The sequence below is a fragment of the Octopus bimaculoides genome, chromosome 8 (genome assembly GCF_001194135.2).
Source record: "Octopus bimaculoides isolate UCB-OBI-ISO-001 chromosome 8, ASM119413v2, whole genome shotgun sequence".
NCBI lineage: Eukaryota > Metazoa > Mollusca > Cephalopoda > Octopoda > Octopodidae > Octopus > Octopus bimaculoides.
Window position 1 is genome coordinate 86759206 of NC_068988.1, and position 5845 is coordinate 86765050.

General features: G+C 40.3%; 3 non-coding genes across 3 annotated transcripts; all 3 read left to right on the forward strand.

The window, feature by feature from the left end:
- The first annotated feature begins 2752 nt into the window (after nucleotides 1-2752).
- Nucleotides 2753-2847, forward strand: Trnam-cau (transfer RNA methionine (anticodon CAU)). Its single transcript has 2 exons — nucleotides 2753-2789; nucleotides 2812-2847. It is a non-coding gene; the product is annotated as a tRNA-Met (tRNA).
- Nucleotides 2848-4135: 1288 nt separating this feature from the next.
- Trnam-cau (transfer RNA methionine (anticodon CAU)) lies at nucleotides 4136-4230 on the forward strand. Its single transcript has 2 exons — nucleotides 4136-4172; nucleotides 4195-4230. It is a non-coding gene; the product is annotated as a tRNA-Met (tRNA).
- A 250-nt stretch (nucleotides 4231-4480) lies between these two features.
- Nucleotides 4481-4575, forward strand: Trnam-cau (transfer RNA methionine (anticodon CAU)). Its single transcript has 2 exons — nucleotides 4481-4517; nucleotides 4540-4575. It is a non-coding gene; the product is annotated as a tRNA-Met (tRNA).
- Nucleotides 4576-5845: the final 1270 nt, after the last annotated feature.

A 5845-nucleotide genomic window follows, 5' to 3' on the forward strand; every position in this document is an offset into this window, starting at 1 on the left:
TTAAAAGACATGTTAGGATCCACAATGAGCAGAACTTACTTGCAGGTATTGGTAGTGCAAATCAGAGGTGCAATCTGTGTGGGTGTTTTTTCAAAACATTGTCTGTTTTAAAAAGCCACATCAGACGCCATGAACGGGCTAAGGTGTAGGTGCAGGAGGTGGTCAAACTCTGTTTAAGGAGTAGACAACCACCATATATATATATATGTATATATGTATGTATACATGTATGTATGTATGTATGTATGTATGTATGTAAGTATGTATGTGTGTGCGTGTGTGTGTTAGGGTGCATGGCTTAGTGGTTAGGGTGTTGCACTCACGATCGCTAGATCGTGATTTCAATTCCTAGACTGCGAGGTACGTTGTGTTCATGAGCAAAACAGATCATCTAACGTTGTTCAGTGATCACTTCAACACCTGATGTGTGGTACACTGTGCATCTGTTCAGATAACGTCGATTTGATGGAGAGGGTGAGCTAATGTGCGGCACGAAAAAAGCTCAATGCTCATAAGTCGTTTCCGACGGCAGAGTCCATTGTGTATGTATGTATCAATGTATGTATGGGTGGAAAAACTCATGAGCAGTCAATGACCATCCAACAAAATGTGATGAGAGAGAGAAAACGAAAGGGGTAGAGAGAGAACAGTACAGGGTAGAGTCGCATCAAAATTATTAAAATAAACTTATTTGGAAATGGATGCGTGCCTTTAGTCGAGAAAATCGACCCCAGGACTCATTCTTTGGAAGCCTAGTACTTATTCTATCGGTCTCTTTTTGCCGAACCGCTAAGTTACGGGGACGTAAACACACCACCATCGGCTGTCAAGCAATGGTGGGGGACAAACACAGACACACAAACACACACATATACATATATACATATATACGACGGGCTTCTTTCAGTTTCCGTCTACCAAATCCACTCACAAGGCTTTGGTCGACCCGAGGCTATAGTAGAAGACACTTGCCCAAGGTGCCACTCAGTGGGACTGAACCCGGAACCATGTGGTTGGTAAGCAAGCTACTTACCACACAGAAAATGTGACATCATTCAACTTTCTTCCCCCACCCCACCACGACACAAAAATTAGTTTGGGATCGAAAGAGTTTTTTTTTTCCGAAAATGCTGGTATAAAGCTTAAGATATTTAGTCGAGCAAAAATTGTGTTTTGTTGAGAATTAATGCATTTATTTGACAGCAAAGAGATAAGTAGCACTTTGTCGGTGAATTTTTACCTGTCTACATACATTCACATACACGCTATTATATATATATATATATATATATATATACACGCACATAATATAAATGTCGCGCGCGCGCGAACCGTGTGAATCACACTCTGGAAAATTTACTTCTGGAAAATTTTGGGAGTGGGTAAAATTTCCGAGGCTTCCATCTCACCCCACCCATTTTTCGGACCCCCAAAAGGGTTTTGTAGCATATTAGGAGGTCACAGGAATTCATTCAACGAAAAAAAAAAAAAATTCCAATGGTTTCGGGATGAGGAGGGGGTGGGGTCCCCCGCCCCACCCCCTTTTTTTTTCCGAACCAAAATAAGGGATTTGCAGCATATTAGGAGGGCAGGGTACTTGATTCCACGCAAAAAAATCCGAGTTTTTTTGTTTGTTTTTTTAATGAAAATCGTTTGGGTGTTACACAAAAAATTTACCGATAAATCTACCAAAGTTGTTATCAAACCAACAACCAACGCCACCCACAAATATAATAAATAAATAAATAAATATAATAAATAAATAAATAAATAAATAAATAAATAAATAAATATAATAAATAAATAAATACATGAGCGAAATGCTACCGCCTCCGCTCCGCTATCTTCTCTTTGGTTTCAGAAATCGGTGATAAGTATTTGCTTCTTTTATTATTTTTTAGAAATCTTTTATTGTTTATTTGTTTGTCATTCGATTGCAGCCTTGCTGGAGCACCACCTTGTAGGGTCTTAGTTGAACGAATTGATCCCAGGACATATTTTTAAGCTTCTTACTTACTCAAAGGTCTCTTTTACCGAGCTGTTTAATTTACAGGGAAGTGAACAAACCAACACCGGTGATCAAGGGGGTGGTAGGGACAAACACACACATACACTCACACACATACACAGGCACACTTACACGCACGCGCGCAAAACCACACACACACACACGCACGCACGCACGCACGCACGACGTACTGCCATACAGTTTCCGTCATCGAATTCCCTCACAAGGTCTTGGTCAGCCTAGGGCTATAGTCGAAGGCACTTGCTCAAGGTTCCGCGCAGCGGGACGAAATCACTACTTCGTAGATGAACAGCTAGCTTCTTAACCACACAGGCATGTCAATAGATGAAGAAGAAGAACGTCCGAAAGTCAGCCAGCTTCTTTTTCTCTTGATTGTCTCAACATAATTGTAATCTACATCATCGACGACTTATCACAGCGAAATTTCATTAAAAAATATGCATGCATTCAGAAAGTTAGCAGAAAACTGGTTTGCGGGGCATTAAACTGTAGATATGCCTATATAGGTGAGTGAGTATTATAACATTAGCTAAGAGTGAGTGGGGGGGAGAGAAAAGGAGGAGAAAAGAGAGAGGGAGAAAGAGGAAGGGAGGAGAGACTCAGTGTGTGTGTGCGTGTGCGTGTGTGTAAGTAGACAGTATCAACGTCAACTATATGAAGTGAGCAGATAGAGTTAGTAGCTATAGTGATTGTCTTCATTAACAAACAGCTTTGCTGCTAACTGCCTCGGTAGCGCAGTAGGCAGCGCGTCAGTCTCATAATCCAAAGCTAACACCCGAGCCATCTGAAGGTCGTGAGTTCGATCCTCACCCGGGGCAGAATTTTTTTTTTTTTTTTTTCAAATTTTGGCACTAGGCCAGCCATTTCGATAGAGAGAGCAAGGATCTTTGGGGTTTGACGGGCAACATTTTTTTATGTAGTGTTTTTGGTACCGAAACACTTTCAAACTTCGAATACTTGTATATTTTGTGGTATAGAACAGATAGAAGATTTTGTATTCGAAGTTATTTTATGTAAAAAGTTGTCGTATTTCGGTGTAATTTCAACCAATCACTGACGTCTATTGAGGTGAAAACAATTAATGCCGTAACGGTGTCATGGGATCTTTTCCTTGAATAAAATTAGTCCCGTTGTTTGTCAACAACTACCCGTGTTACTCCGTGCGTTTGTACTGGTTTTAGCTTTAGGGTTTTAGGGTTAGGGTTCGGGTTTTAGAGTTAGGGTTAGTTTTAGGATTACGGTTAGGGTTATGATTATTTTTGCCATAACCTTAACTCTAACCTTATAACTCATAACCATAACCCTAACCCTTACCCTAACCCCAACCCTAACCCCAACCCTAACCCTAAAACCCTAACCCTAAAACCCGAACCCTAACCCTAAAACCCTAAACCCTTACTAGGGAATAATGATATAATTAAACAGGGAATAACACACTTGACACCGAACAGCAGTAACTGTATTCAGCTGAATAGACGTCAGTGATTGGTTAAAATTACAGAATTACGACAACTTTAACATGAAATAACTTGCGATGTACATTTTTTTTTGTTAAGAAGGCTAAGAGAAAATTTGTTTTGTATGACACATTCTACCAGTGTCCCAAGTTTGAAATTGTTTCATTAAGAAAACAAATGTTGCCCGTCAAACCCCAAAGATCCGAGAGCAATCCTATTTTACATCCATCCTAGTATTCAGCTGGTACATATTTTATCGTACCCAAAAGGATGAAAGGCAAAGTTTGACCCAACTCGGAATTTCATCTTAGAACGTAGATACGGACGAAATGCCGCTAAGCATTTTGTCCGACGCGGTATCGATTCTACCAGCTTGCCGCCTTTTATTTAGAGCTAATATCGGGTGTGTAAACAAATAAGCAGTAGTTATGACTATATGTGCGTGACTATATTATAAGTTAACAAGAGTGAGAGAAAGAGACAGTGTGTGTGTGTGTGTGAGAGAGAGAGAGAGAGAGAGAGAGAGAGAGAGAGAGCGTACGTGCGTGCGTATTGCATAAATGCTGTCAGCAATAGCAACACTTGTACTGAAAATATAGCTAGTAGCCATAGTGGTTGTCTTCCTAAACAAACAGCCTAGAATTTAGGTGCCTCGGTAGCGCAGTAGGCAGCGCGTCAGTCTCATAATCCAAATTTATCAGCCGAGTAATCTGAAGGTCGTGAGTTCGATCCTCACCTGGGGCACAAGCTTTTTTTTTTTTTTTCTAAAACTAGAAATATTTTTTGAAATTTAAATATAATATTGTGTGTATATATTATATACAACAAATCAGTAGTTATGATTTTACGTACGTATATAACAATTCGTAAAAGTGAGTAGTGGGAGTGGGGAGAGAGAGAGAAAGAGAGTTTGTGCGTGTGTGTGTTTTGCATATATGCGGGCAGAAGTATTGACGACAGCTGTCTTCTTAAACAAAGACGTTTCTCACTAACTGCCTCGGTAGCGCAGTAGGCAGCGCGTCAGTCTCATAATCTTAATCTAACAGCCGAGTAATCTGAAGGTCGTGAGTTCGATCCTCACCTGGGGCAGACTTTTTAAAGTTGAAAATATTCTTTTTTTTTTGCTTCTTTTTATCTAGGGATAGTTTACTGTCCTTTATATGATTATCATTTCGCCATAAATTTGTTGTGTGTGTGTGTGTGCCCGTGCGTGTCTTTGGGTTGTGTTTGTCCTCCACCCCAATTGATAACCGGCGTTGGTGTGTTTACGTCCCAATAGGGTAAAAGAGCCGATAGAAAAAAGTACCAAACTTAAAAATAAGTACTGAGATCGATGTGTTCGATTAAAAAAATTATACTTGACCATAACCAATAGAGCATGTCCCTTAGTAGCTGACAATATGTGCATCCCTGATCACGAGCAGGAATAGTGGGTGGGGCGTATTATGTTCATTGGTTGAGAGGAATTCTTTGGGGTTTGAACAATTCACACCTGGAAACATGGATGCTTCGTTCATCATCCTGAAGCAAATCTTCTGGGCGAGATGAGATACTCGACCTGAAGTTATGCGCTCTTTATCTTGAAATGAGCCCACCATGTAGCACATATATATTTGTGATGCATTTGCTTTGTGTGCCTTTATCAGAAGGGTAATCATGATGGATATATTAGGCTTCGTATATTTGTATACCCCAGCATCACGTCAATGGCATGCGCTGCTCTCTCACCCAATAACAACAATAATAATAATGGTTGCAAATTTTGACACAAGGGTAGCAATTTTGAGGGAGGAGACAAGTCAATTACATCGACCCCAGTGTTCAAATGATACTTATCTTATTGATCCCAAAAGGATGAAAAGCGAAGTCGACCTCGGTGGAATTCGAACTCAGAGCGTAAAGACGGACGAATAATCATTCCTACTAAAAGCACAAGGCCTGAAATTTGGTGGGGAAGGAACTAGTTGATTACATCAACACAAGTCACTGATACTTAATTTATCAGCCCCGAAAGAATGAAAGGTAAAGTCGACCTCAGCAGAATTTGAACTCAGAAGGTAAAACCGCGTAGTTTTTTGCCCGGTACCGTAACGATTCTGCCAGCTCAGTCTTTTCTACTATAGGCACAAGGCCTGAAATTTGTGGGGAGAGGATAAATCGATTACATCAACCCCAGTGTTCAACTGGTACTTATTCCGAAAGGGATGAAAGGCAAAGCCGATTTCGGTGAAATTTGAATTTAGAACGTAATGCCGGAAGAAATGTTGCTAAGCATTTTCTTCGGCATGCTGATGATTCTGACAGCTCACCACCTTTAGTTTCAAATTTTGAACTAAGCTAGCAATTCTAAAGGAGGCTG